Below are 18241 nucleotides of genomic sequence, written 5' to 3'. Positions count from 1 at the left end.
CATCGGCCGGAGTTGTCGTCACGGGGAAGGCAGAGCACATGGGGTGGGAAACTACCCCGACACATGCGCAGCTTGCTTGTTTACTACTTAGAACACGGGTGTCAGTGCTATCAGCGCCATCTTGTAATGGCGAATGTGAAGGCGGCTCCTTACAATTCAAATTTTCTTCCAATACTCCTCAGTGTCTCTTGGTGAAAATAGGGTCAAAGCATGCTATTGTTGATAGAATGAGAAAAGAACATTCAAGTGCACTGGTTAGCCAATACCTAGTTGTTTACCTTGGAATTGTTTTCTCTCTCCTCCATTACAACATTCACCTATTTTCAAACGTAGTTCAAATATATCTTCTCAGTGACTTTAAAATTCCTACCCATCCTTCTTTAATGCTGTTTTCAAAGTTTGGGAATAATGAGATTATCAGTAACCATGGAAACACTTTTTATGTTTTTAAGAAGGAAGGGAGAATGAGTTACCTCCATCAAGACTAGAGAAAAGGTACTGCTTTGAGCTTTGGTGACATTCATGTTTGTCTCCAATTGTGAAGAGTCACAGTAAACATCTTTCAAAAGAGCAGACATTGATGGGTCTATGGACTCCAGCACATATGTAACAGTGAGAGAGGATGTGACTAATCCCGTAGATAATTACCAGGGGAAGTGGGGAGCACCTGCTCAAAAGCAAAGGGGAGAAGGAGAAGGGAAAGAACAATGGGAATGGGGGATGAGGAGGGAGAGCAACATTAGGGATGCAAATAAATGAATAAAATAATTAAAAATAAGAACTGCAAAATCTCAAGGATGTGCCATCCTCCACCCCAATGTGTAAAGGATATGTTTTGTGTTGTGTTTAAATACTGAGAAATACTTAGAGCAACTCAGTTGATGGTACTGTTCCCCAAGCTTTGAAGTTTCTTAAACCAGCCCTCCCGGCATGTCAACCCCCCTGACCCCTTTAACACATTGAAGAAGTAGCCAATGCTGCTACAATCCTAGACATCCACTTCCTTATTTTCTCCTTTATCCAAAGAAATCTGTCTTTTGTTCCTAGTAACATTCTTCTCCATAATTTCTTCTCATCTAGCCATTGCTTATGCATCTCTCTGGTATATTTGAGTTTTGGAGACCTATTCCGCATGACAAACTATCCTATTTTTCTTTTCTTTTTTAATTTACTCTTTAGTCTTTTTTTTTTTTTTACAGTCCAGACTTTATCCCATCCTGGTTCACCCTCTGACTGTTCCACATCACACACCTCCCTCTCCATCCTCCTGTCTCCAAGAGGTTGTCCTCAACCCACCCCCACCAGACCTCCCCACTCCCTGGGGTCCAAAGTCTCTTGAGGGTTAGGTGCTTCTTCTCTGACTGAGTCCAGATCCAGCATTCCTCTGCTGTGTATGTGTTGGGGGTCTCATATCAGTTGGTGTATGCTGCCTGGTTGGTGGCTCAGTGTTTGAGAAATCCCAGGGGTCCAGGTGAGTTGAGATTACTGGTCTTCCTATAGGGTCTGTCTCCTCCTCAGCTTTTCCCTAATTCAGCCACAGGGGTCACCAGATTCTGACTATTGGTTGGGTGTAAATATCTGCATCTGAATCTTTCAGCTGTTTGTTGGTTCTTTCAGAAGGCAGTCATGATAGACCCCTATTTGTAAGCAGTGGAGACCTATTCTGTGTAGTAAACTGACTTACTTTTGAATGGTAAATTATTATGTGACATTTCATGTGTGTGTGTTTTTTTTTTTTTTTTTTTGTCTTGGTGAATGTCATGGTTAGTAGATTAGGAAGCTGCTGGTTCTGACTTGCTCTGACTAAAGAGTAAAACAGAAAACTTGGAAATTTATTTCTGTTGACTCCAGAAAGGACTGATATTTCCTTCCCTGTACCACATACACTGTGCAAAGTATGGTGAGATATAATTGTACATATATGTATATATATATATATACAATCCCTACCCACAAGTCACTACATCCCATCTATTAAGTGGATGGATGAGTGAACAAATCAACAAATCACTGTGATATAGCTACAAAAGCATGAACATCATTTGTCATATGACATTTACAAATCTTGGCAGTGAGTTTAGCAGAATAATGCTTTTCTAAAGATGGCCACATCCCATCCCAAAACTCTGCAGAGCTTCAGTTCCTCTTTGACCTGGTATGATCAGTTTCTTGCTCACTAGCCCAATGTGGGGATCATGGAGAATGGATAACAAGTCCAAGCACAGCTGGGCCAGAAGGCAAACCTGAGCAGTGGTTAGTACAAGGGAAAATCACACACAGGAGACTTGTCAGAGGACAGCTCCTTTATTAGGAGAGGCAGGGGATATGTATATGTTAGGCAGAATGTCCAGTTGTGCTTATGTTATTGGCTGGGGCAAGAGCATTAGGGGTACATTTGCATACTTAAGGAAAACAGAAGCCAAGGGAAGGAAACTTATAAGGGCATATGGAAAGGGAGTATAGTCCAGGATATTTCCAGCCAACAGTTTGATAAACAGCACACAGCCCTTATAACCCTAGAGATGCAGGAGTGTATCCGTTGCTATGTGCATCAGGGTACCACTCCTGGAGAAGCAGGTTACCTTTTACCTTATTCATTAAGACAATGGCCTTTCAATTAAATATTGAATTCATTTATTTGAGTAGTCTATTTAGCTAGCTTGGTCCTAGAATCTCTTGTTTCTGCCTTTTGAATGCTAGAATTAGCAATAGGTTATCATATCTCTCTGGATATCCATGAGTTCTGGGGGATCTGGACTCCTTGTGTTCATATTGTCCGGCAGGTGCTTTAACCATGGAGATGTCCATTTGCTTACCTTTGTTGTTTTAACCAACTAAAATGGAAAAAGGTACAGAAAGTAGAGATTAAGGTGAGTAGTCTGTGTTTTCCAAATACAGTGTTGTGAATATTTCTAATGCCATGTGATTATCTCCTAATGATAATAAGAATCTCTTCCTGTGAAAAGATGTGATGTAGGTACATTTATTTTGAATCTGAGCATAGGGTGACCAAGCTTGACATGACTGTATTAAATAGCATGGTTGTTACTAAAAGACAATGAAGTCCATCTTGGATCTCTTTGGATATTTTGTCAAACAAATAAGACAGCAGAAGCTCCGATGTCCTATTTTAAGAAATCCCCTTCAGAATCTATTGGCAGTTTAACAAAAGCCTAAGAACACAACTAGAAACAAATGTATGTAGATATGAATGTAAACACCTCCAAAAGATTCTAACCCCGCCTTCTGATTTACTACCTCCTCTTCCTCAAAACACAGACAGACCTAGAATCTCTCCAAAGGAGACCACAGTTGTCATCAAAAGAGCATATTTCACATTGATCTATGTCTCAATTTCCGGCCCCCAAAATCCACGGGAATAATAACATGGCTGTGTTATTAAACTGACCTTATTGGTAGCGTGAAAAACAAATGTTTTATCTAATACACATGAGAAAATATGGAAAAAATAAAGGAAAAAATAGAACTATCAAACTAAAACAATGCATTTTAGTATGAATTAACACATAGGGTATGCAGTTGAGAATTTCACAAAATCTTTTTCTGCACTTTTTATACATTCTTGCATAAGAAAAAGGAACATCTGTGATGATAGTTAAGCCATCCAAGTCTCTGCTAGAAGATGTAACTCAGGACACAGATCTGAGAATACAAATAAGGCTGTGCTAGGAAATGAAGCTGAGGACAGCCGAGGTTGTGCTGAAACATAAGGAAGACATAGGAAGCACCGCTGAGTCTGAGGCAGAATGAGTGTGCCAGCTCCTTTGATAGTCACTTTAAGACACAGTAAGGTGGCAAAGCTGACTGGCATCTCTTTTAGGGAAGGAATCACATTCATGGACTCTTCCTGCCCATGCTACTAACCATTATCATATCTTTAATGAAAATCGAAACTCATGTTCCCAGTCCTGTCCATGAGGATGGCAAAGTTGTCTTGCTGCAAAATGCAAGAAGTGAATCAATTGCCCTGCTTTTCTTTTCTTTTCCTTTTTATATTATATTTTCTTTTTGTCAGCTTGACACAGAGGAGAGTCACTTGGGAAGAGGCATCCATTTTCTTAATTAATAGGTGGTATGGAAGAGCCCAATCTACTGTGGATGCTGCCACTCATGGATAGATTGTCCTACATGGTATAAGAAAGCAAAGTGAGCAAACCATGGAAGCAATTAGGTAAACAGAACTCTTTCTGGGGCTCTGCATCCATTTTTGCCTCCAAATTTCTGCCTTGAGCTCCTGCTCCAACTAACCTTCAGGATGGACTACATGTGGAATCCAACATAAGCCTTTCCTCTGCAAGTTGTTTTTGGTTATGGTTTATCAAAACAATAGAAACTTAAGTAGGACACAAATCTTTTTTTTTAAGATATTTTTTTCATTTACATTTCAAATGCTATCCTGAAAGTCCCCTATACCCTCCCCCTGCTCTGCTCTTGTGGAGCTTAAAATATCTCAAAGGTAGAGCATTTTTCAAGCATAAAAAAAAAGGTCCTAGGTTTAATCCAAGGAACTGGCAGGGAAATATAAGATAGCAAGCCAGCACTATGGAGCTAGGGTGATATATTCTTATTTGATGTGCGATGCTCTCAGCACAATGTCAAGTACACAAGAAGTATTTGGTGAATAACATGGTGCTATTTGTTTTGTTATTATTACTGATTTCACACTAAAACCTTCAATATATATGCAAAGCTAGACTATGCAATATAAATATCTCTATTTAGGTATGGATTTGCCCAAGAATTCAGCTCATAACATATGTGTATACTCAGTGACTATGTAGTAAATGTGTAGGTCTAAGACAACTACATTTTGGCAGATCTTGATGTATAGAACATATCATGCCCAAGTTTACCTACAGGGTTACTCTCAGCAGAAAAGTGCCTAGGTGAAACAAGCCATTAATGAGCTGTCTCCAAGGAAATACTGTCCAGAACTAAAATGTCTCATGACCTAGAGTGCATTTTATAGTGTCATTTTTCTCCTGTGGCATTCTGTGCCACATTAAATTTTATCCAAAGCAATTGAGATTCTAAATCCAAGCTTAAAGGCAGAAGGCCAGGGAGGGAGGCTATGATTATGATGATATTGGGGGTAATGACTGCACTCAGCAGTGGAAGGAGGGCTCTTCAGAGGATCCTGCTTCAGAGTTAGCATGTGGTAATTAACCGGGAGAAAGCTTTTTCCTGGCCCCAGGTGGAACAGTTAAATCCTGAGTCAAGATGCTGTGCTGAACAGAAGATGGAATGAAAGTCCCTCCAGCTCCCCTGTCTGTCACACTGGCAAGGCACTTGTGTGTGAGAGGCTAAGCTCATTTTTACATGGACTAAAAGAGGAATTTGATTGTACTGTGTTCATTCTCTCATTCATTCAGTCATTTTACCTACATCTGGATGAGCGTCCCCCATTAAGTACATGTCCTATATCCATTCCATTGCCAAAGCACTTTCCTAGAGTTCAGTGTGTACTAGTAATCCATAACCAGCCATTTACAGTTCATGTTCCATTTAACATTTGAAAGGAAAAGAGGATCTCTGGATTGCTACTGCAGGAAAGACAGGCCAGCCTTATTCAAGATAATGACAACCCTTTCCCCCAAAAAGTTTTGAATTATTTCATCCACTGGATGTCCTGTTGAGTCAGTGATCCATGTACTAAAACTGTTCCCTGCAAAACACATGTTTTTAATTTCTGAGTTATCTGAGCACCTTTCCTATGTTCCTTTTGCAGTTTTTGTTAAGAACAGAAAGACCTTGGTAGCTTATCATCAACTGTCCCATTGCTTTGGCATTTGAGGTTAAGTTGCTGATCTGCAGTACAGTGTGTGGTCTTACTACCCATCTAACTCAAACTTTCTCACAAGCTTGACCATGCACACATGGGATTACTGCCAGCTTTCTTGATGCTGTCTTCCCAAATTCAGGTTTCCCAGTCTTCTAATCTCCTTTTCCTTTCTGTCAGAAGACTTCAGCATGTCTTGATTTCACTTTAGATTTAGAATTTGTATGTCCTAGCCCTTTATTACACTTTTATTTTAGCTCCTTTAATCTTTTTGAACCCTTCCCTATGGAAGATTCACAGTGACTTTAGCCATTGTTAAGCTAGTTGAGTCATTTGAAGCTTCATCTGGATAATAGAAGGTGACCAGACAAAATATATATATATATATATATATATATATATATATATATATATATAAAACCTCAGAGACGAACTGTAGTAAAATTAAAATAATCATCATCTGACTGATAAATTAAAAAATAGATAGATGATTGATAGATTTATGAGAGAGAGAGAGAGAGAAATGATAGATAGAGATAGATATAGATAGATAGATAGATAGATAGATAGATAGATAGATAGATAGATAGATAGATAGATGAGGCGCAATACAAAACCAAAGACATAGAAAGACAATGTAATACTAGGAAAGATTATCAGTAATACTTAGTATATAGTATGTGTTAAATTCATTGATATTTGAATGTGGTATATTTAATTCAATGTGGTCAACATATAGAGGTGAAATTGAAGTAGAAACTGCTCAAAAGAGAGAAAAATCAAGTAAAACCTGATCAGTTCAAAGACCAATCAAAACTATTTTAATTTTCTGTCATATAGAAAAGAAGAAATTTCCTCTTTCTTTCCTTAGAATATTCATTTATAGAATATGTGGTTATAATTACAGCTTATTTCTCTGTTCATCCATAATCTATACATAACTCTTTTCCAAAAGAAAGCAAGGTTTGAGTCAGCTTCACAGCTCAGTGCTGTCTTTCAAAGGACCTGGGGTAAGACTTTTTGAAAGACAACTCTATTGGATATCCCAATATCTTTGAGATACAGGAGTGAAGGTTTAGAAACTGGAAAGGCCGGGATAACAGAATTCTGACAAGTTTTGAGGCAATCATTTTTCATTGCATAAAATCACTAAAACAACATAAGCTCCCATTACTTGGTAACTCTGATTTAAATATAAGCATGAAGGAAAGAGGTACTATACATTTTTTCCTTACTTTGACAGTGCATATGTGACAGACTGCTCACCTGTATGGAGTGTGAAGTGTCACTTTGCTTTTCAGGTTTGTGAGGAGCTACATCTGGTCCAATCAAAGTTTGCCCCTACTTTTGCAAAGTTGTCTTCTTTCTTTGATATATTTTGTGGACAATATTTTTGATTTGTGAGTCCATTTCTTAATTATATGTTTCCTTTCTTTAGCCGTGAAGATAGGACAGGATAAGCACCCTTGAGAGTAAACACTGACACTTTATTTTACACTTGATAGCAAATGTACCTCTGAAGGCAGATAGAGACTAGAGTTGGTAGAACTCAATTTTTAAATCTGTATATTTGTCAAATTACTAAGAGATTATGAACTGTAAATTTTAACAGATAAGTAAAATACTATGGCACATATGTGCAGAATCCATGGGCTGGGAAGACTCTGGGAATCATTTTAGGATTTCCTGCTATTCCCTAATATTTTTAAATAGAAGACATGAGGTGTATCCATTTTAAAAACAGTTGCAAGCTGTATATCAAATCAAGTATGATTATACAAAATATACAAAACTTTGCATAAATATATTAGAGAAACAAGTAACTCAGTTTAAACTGTGTAAAAGAAAATCTGCCTAGACATTTCTCAGAAAACAGGAAAGTGGCCATCAGACATGGAAAAAAAATAATATCAATTATCATCAAGAAAATACAACTCAAAACTGCAATGATTTGTTGCTATGCATTTGTACCTTAGTTCAGTATATGTTACTCTAACGTGATAACTTCAGGTAACCTATGGATAAAAGAAATCTTTATTTCCAGTAATACAAACTAGAGAGGTCAAGAAATCAGGGAACCAAAACTAACAAAGTGCTTCCACCTTTCTTATCTCATAGGTTAAGGGGAGGTAGGTAAAGGGCATGAGTGAAACAGGGAGATCAAACTCCCAGTCTTAGTGTGTACTCAAAGAGATATTACCCAATGTGTAAGGATGGAGTTATCACTATCTAAATATCTCCTCCTGGGCTTGTAAATGGCTCATCAGGTAAAAGTGCTTGCCAAGCAAGGCTGGAGAGTTGAATTCAATCTCCAGTATCCACATAAAGAGATAAAATCAGCTCCACAATGTTTCCCCCTGTCTTTACATATTAGGTACATGCATGTATGCACTCATGAACCATACAAATACACAGATACATAGAAATTTGTAGTAATCACAGATAAAATTAAGTTCCTCCTATTGGGATTCACCTTCCATGTTCTTGTTTACAACATAATACTTAACACCTGCTTCAAAGAGGTGCAGTATTATAAAAACTATAACAAGACCTTAGGATGTTGATGGCCAAAACTCAGTAAGCATTGTTGAGGACATAGAGAAAAAGGGAACATAGTACACTGAGCATGGCAGTGACAATTAGTACATTTATTATATATTATTAGTGTGTGCAAGTTTTCCCTGAAACTAAGGACAGAACTGGCATAGAATTCAGAAGTTCCACTTCTCTGTATATTGGATTAGATTTCCATTGCTGTGACAAATACCTGAGATGGGAGAATATTAAATGGAGCAAAGATTTATGTTGGATCCTAGTTTCTTTGGCTTAATTTCAAAGTTTGTTGATTTAATTGTTCTAGATTTAGTGGTATAGCCTATCATTCTGAAAGAGGTTGTGGACAAACAGGACAGTCACATCATGGCAGGAAAAAGGCAAAGAGAACAAAGCATGAAATTAGGGTCAAGGTATAGCTTTCCAGACCCCAATAAAAATACCTACTTCCTCCACTTAACTCTTCCATCTCATTAATACCACCCTGCTATGAACCCATGTAGATTGTACAGAAATCCCAGCATCCAATAAGTTCTCAATAATTGAATCTATCAGCTCCAAAGGAAACCTCCAATGTGTAAAGGGGACAGGGCAGTTCATTTCCAAGTCATAAGTAGTTCAAAGGAAATATAATTAATCTCCCAAAGGGACATTTTTAATGAGGCATTATTCAGAATAGTCACAATATAGAGAATCCATGTAAGATTAGTGCTAGCACCCAGTGGATGTAAATATTTAAATAAAACACTCTATATATAACACATGAGACTTAAAAAGAGTGAAACTCTACCCTTTACTTCCAGGGAAATAAAAGAATTTAGAGGGAATTCAACACTGTAAAGTGGGATCTTTGGTTCTACAAGGTGGTGTTTGAGAATAATTGAGAAACTGACCAAAAAATTTTGTCTCAGTTATTCAATGCAGTTATTCAATTCTGGAGGCTACAGTGAGTCTTGCCTGTGGTTAATTATATTTGGAATATGAACAATAAATTACATAGTAAATTTTCTCATCACACAACACAACAGAACTGGGAAGGAAGGAACGCATTGATTAGGGAGATAGAAATTATTATTGAGCAATCTTTATATGTATCAAAATATTACTTTGGGTTACTAAGGTTCATATATATTGGTGAATGAGACATGGTCTAATGTAAATAGTTCTGGCTGTCCTGGAATTCACTATGTAGTCCAGACTGGCTCTAAACTCACAGAGATCTGCCTATCTTTGCTTGCCAAAATTTGAGAAATAAAGGAATATACCACCATGCCTTGATTCACTTTAGTAAATATAATTTACAGTCTCTTTGTTGTTCCACCTATAGGGTTGCAGACCCCTTCAGTTCCTTGGGTGCTTTCTATAGCTTCTACATTGGGGGCCCTGTGTTCCATCTTAGAGATGACTGTGAGCATCCACTTCTGTATTTGCCAGGCACTGGCATATCCTCATATGAGACAGCTATAACAGGGTCCCTTCAGCAAAATCTTTCTGGCATATGCAATAGTGTCTGGGTTTGGTGGCTGATTATGGGACGGATCCCCAGGTGGGTTAGTCTCTAGATAGTCCATCCTTTCGTCTTAGCTCCAAACTTTGCCTCTGTAACTCCTTTCATGGGTATTTTGTTTCCTATTCTAAGGAGGAATGAAGTATCCACCCATTGGTCTTCCCTCTTCTTGATTTTCTTCTGTTTTATCTTGGGTGTTCTATGTTTCTGGGCTAATATCCACTTATCAGTGACTGCATATCTAATGACTTCTTTGTGATTGGGTTACCTCATAAGGATGATATCCTCCAGATACCTCCATTTGTCCAAGAATTTCATAAATCCATTGTTTTTAATAGCTGAGTAGTACTCCATTGTGTAAATGTACCACATTTTCTGTATCCATTCTTCTGTTGAGGGACATCTGGGTTCTTTCCAGCTTCTGGCTATTATAAGTAAGGCTGCTATGAACATAGTGAAGCATATGTCCTTTTTACTGGTTGGAACTTTTATTGCTGGATCTTCCGGTAATATTATGTCCAATTTTCTGAGGGACCACCAGACTGTCTTCCAGAGTGGTTGTACAAGCTTGCAATCCCACCAACAATGGAGGAGTATTCATCTTTCTCCACATCCTCGCCAGTATCTGCTGTCACCTGAATTTTTGATCTTAGCCATTCTGACTGGTGTGAGATAGAATATCAAGGTTGTTTTGATTTGCATTTCCCTGATGATTAAGGAAGTTGATGGCCTAGTCCACGATCACAGGGAAGAGAGTCCCCTTGGTATTACAAACTTTATATGCCCCAGTACAGGGGAATTCCTGGGCCAAGAAGTGGGAGCAGGTGGGGAAGGGAACAGGGCAGAGGGAGGGTATAGGGAACTTTCAGGATAGCATTTGAAATATATATAAAGAAAATATCTAATAAAAAAGTAAATAAATAAAATCTTTGCAATAATACACACATATATATATATGTATATGTATATATATGTATATATATATACATATACATATATATACACACTTGTAATTTACAGTCTCAAAATTTCATCCATAGTGTTGACAGTCTACAATTCAGTAAGGCAAAGAAATTGATCTAGCTCACAGAACCACAGGTGATCAAGACATTGATCCTAAACAAATGTCTAATTTTACTTTGTAGGAATTCCTTAATGTTATCATATTAGATGTAATGTTGAGAGAAGTTTCGGTAAGATGAAATTGCACAACTAGCACATGCATTTGTGTAGGTAGATACTGACTACAAGCCCTGACCTTCTACAGAGCATATTTAATTTTACATGTTGAGTAAACATACCTGAAAGATGGACTAAAATTTTACTTTTCAACAATTAAAATGTAATATTTGGACTATATATATTTGAGGGTTTTTTACAACCTATTTTAATCCCATTTGCCATTCTTTTTATCTAGCCAAGGCTACTTGGTGCTAACTAAATATTCCTGAATATTGAATAATTTTTAAGATAACAATTTATTAATCACTGGGGTGTCAGATACTAGACTTTAAAAATATATAATTTAATATGGACAACAAACTTAAAATATCAGATTTTGCTTGTGTGTTTGTCAGTGGTGGAGTTGGAGTACAGATTTTTTTTTCTGTTTAGAAAATATGAAAACACAAGCTGAGAGGTCATCCCTCCCCCTGCCATCTGGAATTAGAATCTGGAGTTTAGCTTGAAGACTTCAGAGCCTGTGCTCTTTTCTTTGTGCAGAATTTACACAAACAATGAAGGTCACAAAGGCAGGGATGTATTTTAATAGCACAGTGAGCTATTAAAATACATCCAAAATCAAGCAGTGTGAGGAAAATTTTTAGATGAACTGGAGAGAGATTTGGGGCATGACACACAGAAGAAAATAATTCTAAGCCTGAAATTGGAAATTTCAAAAGTTACAACCTATTTTTTGAGCATCCTTTTTTCTCATGATGGGCAGGGGTGGTACATACCTTTATCCCAGCACTTGGGAGGCAGGTTTTCTGAATTTGAGGCCAGCCTGGTCTACAGAGTGAGTTCCAGGATAGCCAGGGCTATACAAAGAAACCCTGGCTCATAAAACAAAACAAAACAAAACAAAACAAAACAAAACAAAACAAAACAAAACAAAACAAAATAAAATGATTATTTTTCTCAATATTAAAATCACATACATAGACAAGCACTAGAAATATCAATATGAATGTTATAAGATGTAGTACAGTATGTAGTACAGTTTATCATTTATTTGGAAAAGGATCACTGGCCAACAAATGTAGGTTGTGCAACAGGTCACATGACAGCAGGAAGAATTTTCTGGCATGGAGCTTGGAATTGTACTTACATGAGTTTTCATTTACTCTTACTTCTTAAGAAATTCACATACACCATGCATACACATACAATGCAAATAACTCCTACTTCTTAAGAAATTCACACACACTATGCATACACATACAATGCAAATATACATATCCACAAGCACATGCATGCACACACATGAAAAACATGTGCATTCACATCCATGGACACATATATGTACATACATAAACACCATAAACCTAGTTTTTAAAATAGCACACGTTTATGCACTTCGGGAGAACAAAGGTCTCAGCTGGGTAAGTGGAAAAATGTTTCATTTGGAAGGTTCTTTCAAGGTGTCTGGTGTTGCTACTCTTCCCCATTCTCTGGTCATTTCCCAAAGCAGTTTCAAATCTCACCTTCTTCCTTATGATCAGCAGCAGAGTTGGTGAAATGTCTCAGCAGTCGATAGTCAGTACCAGTTCATTTTGTAGCACAGATACAGGATTTCCCCAATGGCCTAAAACTCCAGATTCAGAGTATCACATGCCTTCTTGTAGGCTCTAAGCTCCTGAGATCACATGTTCATACCCATGCATACATACACACTTTAAAACAAGACACTCTAATTTTATATTTCTTTTGTTGCTCATTTTTTTTATTTATTGACATTCTAGTCATTAACCTCCCCTCTTGGTCCCCCTCCCACAGCTCATCATCTCATTTCTCCTCCCCCTTGCCTCTGAGAGGGTGGTGCCCCTTCCTGGGGCCTCAAGTCTCTCAAGAACTAAGTGCATCTTCTTCCACTAGAGCCTGACCAGGCAGACCTCTGCTATATTTGGGCCAGATGCCTTGGACCAGACCATGTATGCTCCTGGTTCAAGGCTCAGTCTCTGGGAGCTCCCTGGGGTCTGGGTAATTTGAGAATGCTTGTTTTTCTATGGGGTCGATATTCCTTTCAGCTTATGCGATCTTTCCCTTAATTCAACCATAGGAGGACAAGACTTCAGTCCAATAGTTGGATGTAAGTTTCTGCATTTGTCTCAGTCAGCTGCTGGTAGGGCTTCTCAGAGGGTAGCCATGTCAGGCTCCCATCTGTAAGCACATTTAAACATCAGTAATAGTCTCAGGACTTGGTGCCTTCCCATGAGATGGACACCAAATTGGGCCAGTCATTAGACTGCCTTTCCTTCAGTCTCTTCTCCATTTTTGTTTCTGCAGTGTTTTAGTCAGGAACAGTTCTGAGTCAGAAATTTTCCTCATGTTTAAGGTAACTCAGACCCAAAAGAACGTACCTGGTATGTACTCACTGATTAGTGATATAAGCCAAAGAGTTCAGAATACCTAGGATACAACCCACAGGCCTTAAGAAGCATAACAAGCAGAAAGGCCCAAGTGAGGATACCTCAATATCGCTTAGCAGGGAGAAAGAAATAATCATGGGAGACAGAGTGAAGGAGAGGAAAAGGAGAACAGGATCAGGTATAGTGGTGGACAGGAGAGAAGCCCAGAGGGTCAAGAAAATGAATGGAGGTAAGCAGCATTAGGAGGAGGTAATGAAGTGGCACTCTAGAAAGTACTAGAGTCTGAGAAGGTGACACACTTTAGGAACTCAATGGGGGTGACTTTAGCCAAAATGTCCAACACTGGGGAGAGGGAACATGAAGATTCCACCTGTAGTAGATAAAGATAGACATGGTAACAAATCCATAGACACACACTTAAACACATAATTTAAATAAAAAATTTTAAAGAAATACTTTGTAGCAACTTAATGCCCTGCCCTACCTAGAGCTGACTTTCTCTCCATGTTTGTTACTATTTTAGGCACTCTTCCTTTACTCTATCATTTTTGTGTTCCTGCTTTCACAAGCCATCATTTTGGGCAGAAAGCATCTCTGACTCACCTTCAGGAAGATGTGTACTGTCTCTATGTTGTGACAAGGATTCTTCTTCTTCTTCTTCTTCTTCTTCTTCTTATTATTATTATTATTATTATTATTATTATTATTATTATTATTATTATTATTATCATCCATGCAGTATCTTTCAGAATTCACTGTATCCTGTTGGATTTCATCCTCTGTGCACCAGGTTTCCTTCAGGACACCCTGGACTCTATCTTCTCTCTTCTGCCTGCTCCAACAGTCTCCAGTATTTGATACTCATTGCCAGTCACCACTTTGAAAGTCCAAAGAAATGTCACAAATTGAATCCTTGCCTCTGAAGAGAATGTCTAAATGGGGTAGGACTGGGTGGGAGGGTTTAAGCTAAAATCCAGTCACTGAGCAAAGGCAGACAGGAATATCAACATGGCTAAAATTTTTGAGGGGAGGTAGGTATTTGGAGTGATTAGAGGGAGAGGCTGGGAGTAGTAAACTGCGTTGTTTGTTCATGTTGTAAATGCCTCAGTCATTTTTATCTACAATTCTCTTTTTCCTTCCTTTTCTTTTGGTCCCTGTTTATATTATCACTTTAAAATTCATTCACACACACACACACACACACACACACACAGAGAGAGAGAGACAGAGAGAGAGAGAGAGACAGAGAGAGAGAGAGACAGAGAGAGACAGAGAGACAGAGACAGAGAGACAGAGAGACAGAGACAGAGAGACAGAGACAGAGACCCAGAGAGACATAGAGAGACACAGAGAGAGAGAGAGAGACAGAGAAATACACAGAGAGCAGGTTTCTCTCTCATCATATCCCCCTTCTGTGAATCTCTACCTGTCTGATTCCCCCACCCATCTCTGTATGATTATTTTTTTGTGTCTTTTTTGTGTTGCCATTATTAGTTCCTAGGCAAAAAATACAGAAGGAAGGTGAAAGGTTCTTCATAGAAATAAGATGATCATTTTACTTAGCTCATTGTGTTTTCCTTTAAAAACCTTTGCATTTATTGGGACTAAAGAGATCCCTCAGCAGTTAAGAACACATACTGCTCTTTCATAAGACTTGAGTACTCTTCCTAACACCCACATCAAACTGTAACTCCAGATCCAAGGGATTTGATATCCTCTTCAGGCCCTGAATTCACCCATATTCACAGACACACATACAAACACCCTACACAATAAAAAATAAAATTATATTTTAAAAATATCTCTTTACAAAGAATTTAAAGTGTTAGAGAAATCAAAACAAATAGAGTATCAGTATTGAAATAAAAAATTTTATGATTAAAAATATATCTCTTAAAATCCCAGGTAATTGAGTTTGATGCAAGATTTCAGCACAGAGATTATAAAAGAATCTTGAACTGGGCTTTGATACATCCTGGAGTTCTGGTTAAAAATAACCATCTCTGTTGATCACATTTGAAAGCAGATAGGAAACCAACTCTCAGGCAGGAACATGTTAAACTTCCATGCTGCTGAGTCAAACGTGAGCCAGACTTACTTTGTGGCTAACACTTCATAATAGTTATGTGCTCAATAAATGTCCAGCCTGAATATGGATTTCACAAAAATGCAACACTATAGCCACCCCAAGGGTTTATGATCCATAATTCATTTTGGAAAATGGCTTGATTCACTTGAAGCAGTAAAATCTGAGAACTTCATGGCTCATAATAATGTCAGGGGGAGCAATCTCCCATGCTAACTGTGTGCAGAGAATTAAAGCCTTACTGTCTAAACACCGCATCCATCCTGTCCCCACACAAATCAGTTGGGGCCCACACTGAGCACTCTGATGAGTAACAGCAATACTCAATTCATATTTCACCATCTGAAAATCAGGCTAGGAACTTATTCATGCCTTCCCTAGGAAATAAACCACCCACAAATGACTGGGAGTTTGAGTCTTAGAACCTCAAGGCTTTCTCTAAGAAACCCTAATTGGGTTCCCATTAAGCTTCATGCTTTCTGCTAACCTAAGTCTGGCGCTCTCAACTCATCCCCACATCTTTATTTCCTTGATACAATTACCAGAATTAGGTGTGTTTCTCCATGTATCACTTTAGATAAACTGTTGCAATCGAATACCACTTTCTCTGGAAAGACTCATTTCACATTGCAGTTACTTTTTTCTTGAAGGCAAGGCCATTTTATCGAGCTAATTGGTACATAATAGTCACTCCTCTATGTTTGCCTGTTCATATTTCATCTGAGCTCTAAATATTAGACAAAGGTAATATAATTGTATAGCAGGCAGGGCTTTCATCAAAAGCTATTTGAGAGATCCAATAAGCAATTATGAATAGTAATGAAGATGTGCAGTGAAAAGGGAATAATCATGACGGATGGTCCTTTTTTGTCACAGTATCTGCATCCCAGTTGAATACTTGGCCCTACTGTGTTACTTCTCTTTAAGTCAAAAGGGTAAACTAATTGTTGTGACAGGAATCCAACTGAGAAAGATAGGGATTTTAGGTCTCTCATGATGGCACTTGTTGTTTCCAGATCCTATTGCTATTGTTACACATAATGGCTTGGCATCTGATTCATTTTTCAAAGGTTCACCTAATTTCCAAAAACACTGTGAAGTAAATTTTATCTTTATTTTATATACACAAATATTTATATACACATACAATATATTTAATATATTTCATTTATATATATTTACATATATATGACTGTGCTTTAAAACATATTACATAATCATTTTTCTTTGACTTTAATGTAATTTTTACCATTATTCCTTGCACACACATTGCATCATTGGCCCAAGACAGTTTGGACCGTGAGGGTCCTTGCAAAAATGTAGAGTCCTACATTCTGTGATGCCTTTTTCTTACTGGGTTGAAAATAGGGCTTATTAATGAAGAGTCAGGACACATGTTTTACAGTGGGTATTACAGGGCACTATAAATCCCAGAAAGAACAGGACATGTATTTTTTATTGATTTGATCACTTTCATTATTTGGAAAATAATAATAACGTATTAAGAGGGAAATATTCTACTTGCAACATGATACAGTTTAGAGGCTGTCCTATGGATGGCACTATGAGTAACCTCTGGATGTGGTCAAAATTAGGCTTCCTATTTGGCTAAATAGTTTTCACAAAGTGGGGAGCCTGATGAGCTCTTCCACAAATATTTAGTGAGCACCTGCTAGGGAAACCATATGGAATGCATGATGAATGACAGTTAAAAAATAGAATGCAAATCCCTTGCTTTCAAGACCTGGAGCCCCTGGGACTCTCTAGCATTGCCAAAGGGGATGAAATGTGTTAGCTTCACATGTGGGAAGTGGCAGAAAGTGCTAAATCTGAGCATATATATCTGCCCTCTGGCACAGCAAGTACATTCTTAGATATACAGCCAAGAGCGATGAATGCATATGCTACTGCAAGGCTTGGACAAAAATGTCCAAAGAAGTCTTATTTATAATAGACTCAAACTGGAAAGAATGGATCAGGGATAGAATAGGTGAATAAATTGTGATCTATTCACAAAGCGAAATAGCAGCGAGCTACAACAGAAAGCAGTGATTGCTATACATATGAACATGGGTAAATCTGCAAACTGAATATTGAACAAAAAAGGCAGCCATCAACAACCACAGATTTATGTTTCTATTTATATGATGTACAAAGAAAAGCAAACCTAATTTCACATGATGAAATTCAGGATAATAATCAGCTCAGTGTACAGGGGTTGTAAAAGGGAAGGCAAAAAAAGGAGGTTTAAAGGTAACAGCAAGCATTCGCTTTTGGCTCTTACATATGTAGTATTTAAAACACACAGAGAGAGAGAGAGAGAGAGAAATAGAGACCATTAACATCAACCAGTATTCTATTTATGTATGTATGTGTGTATGTGTGTGTGTGTGTGTGTGTGTGTGTGAATCACTGTGTGAGTCTGTCTGTGTTTTACAACACACTTGAAAACAGAAAACAAGTAAAATTAAATAGAAAACAGAAGGCAATCCAATATTTTACAAAAGCAAAAACATGGAGGTTAATTAATTTTCTTATAAATTTCGCAGGTTGACTGTCTCTAATAAGGAATAAATGAAATAATGTGACATGCTTCCCACTGTGCAATGCACATTTTAAAGCTTCTAATGAGGGCTCTTACTGTTGGTAGCTTGGCATCTATAAGGCTCCAACATCTAGAACTTTTTAAATATTGTCATGAAACC

The sequence above is a fragment of the Mus caroli genome, chromosome 15, assembly GCF_900094665.2.
Source record: "Mus caroli chromosome 15, CAROLI_EIJ_v1.1, whole genome shotgun sequence".
In the NCBI taxonomy this organism is placed as follows: domain Eukaryota; kingdom Metazoa; phylum Chordata; class Mammalia; order Rodentia; family Muridae; genus Mus; species Mus caroli.
The sequence above is the reverse complement of the archived record's forward strand: the minus strand, read 5'-3'. Positions refer to the sequence as shown.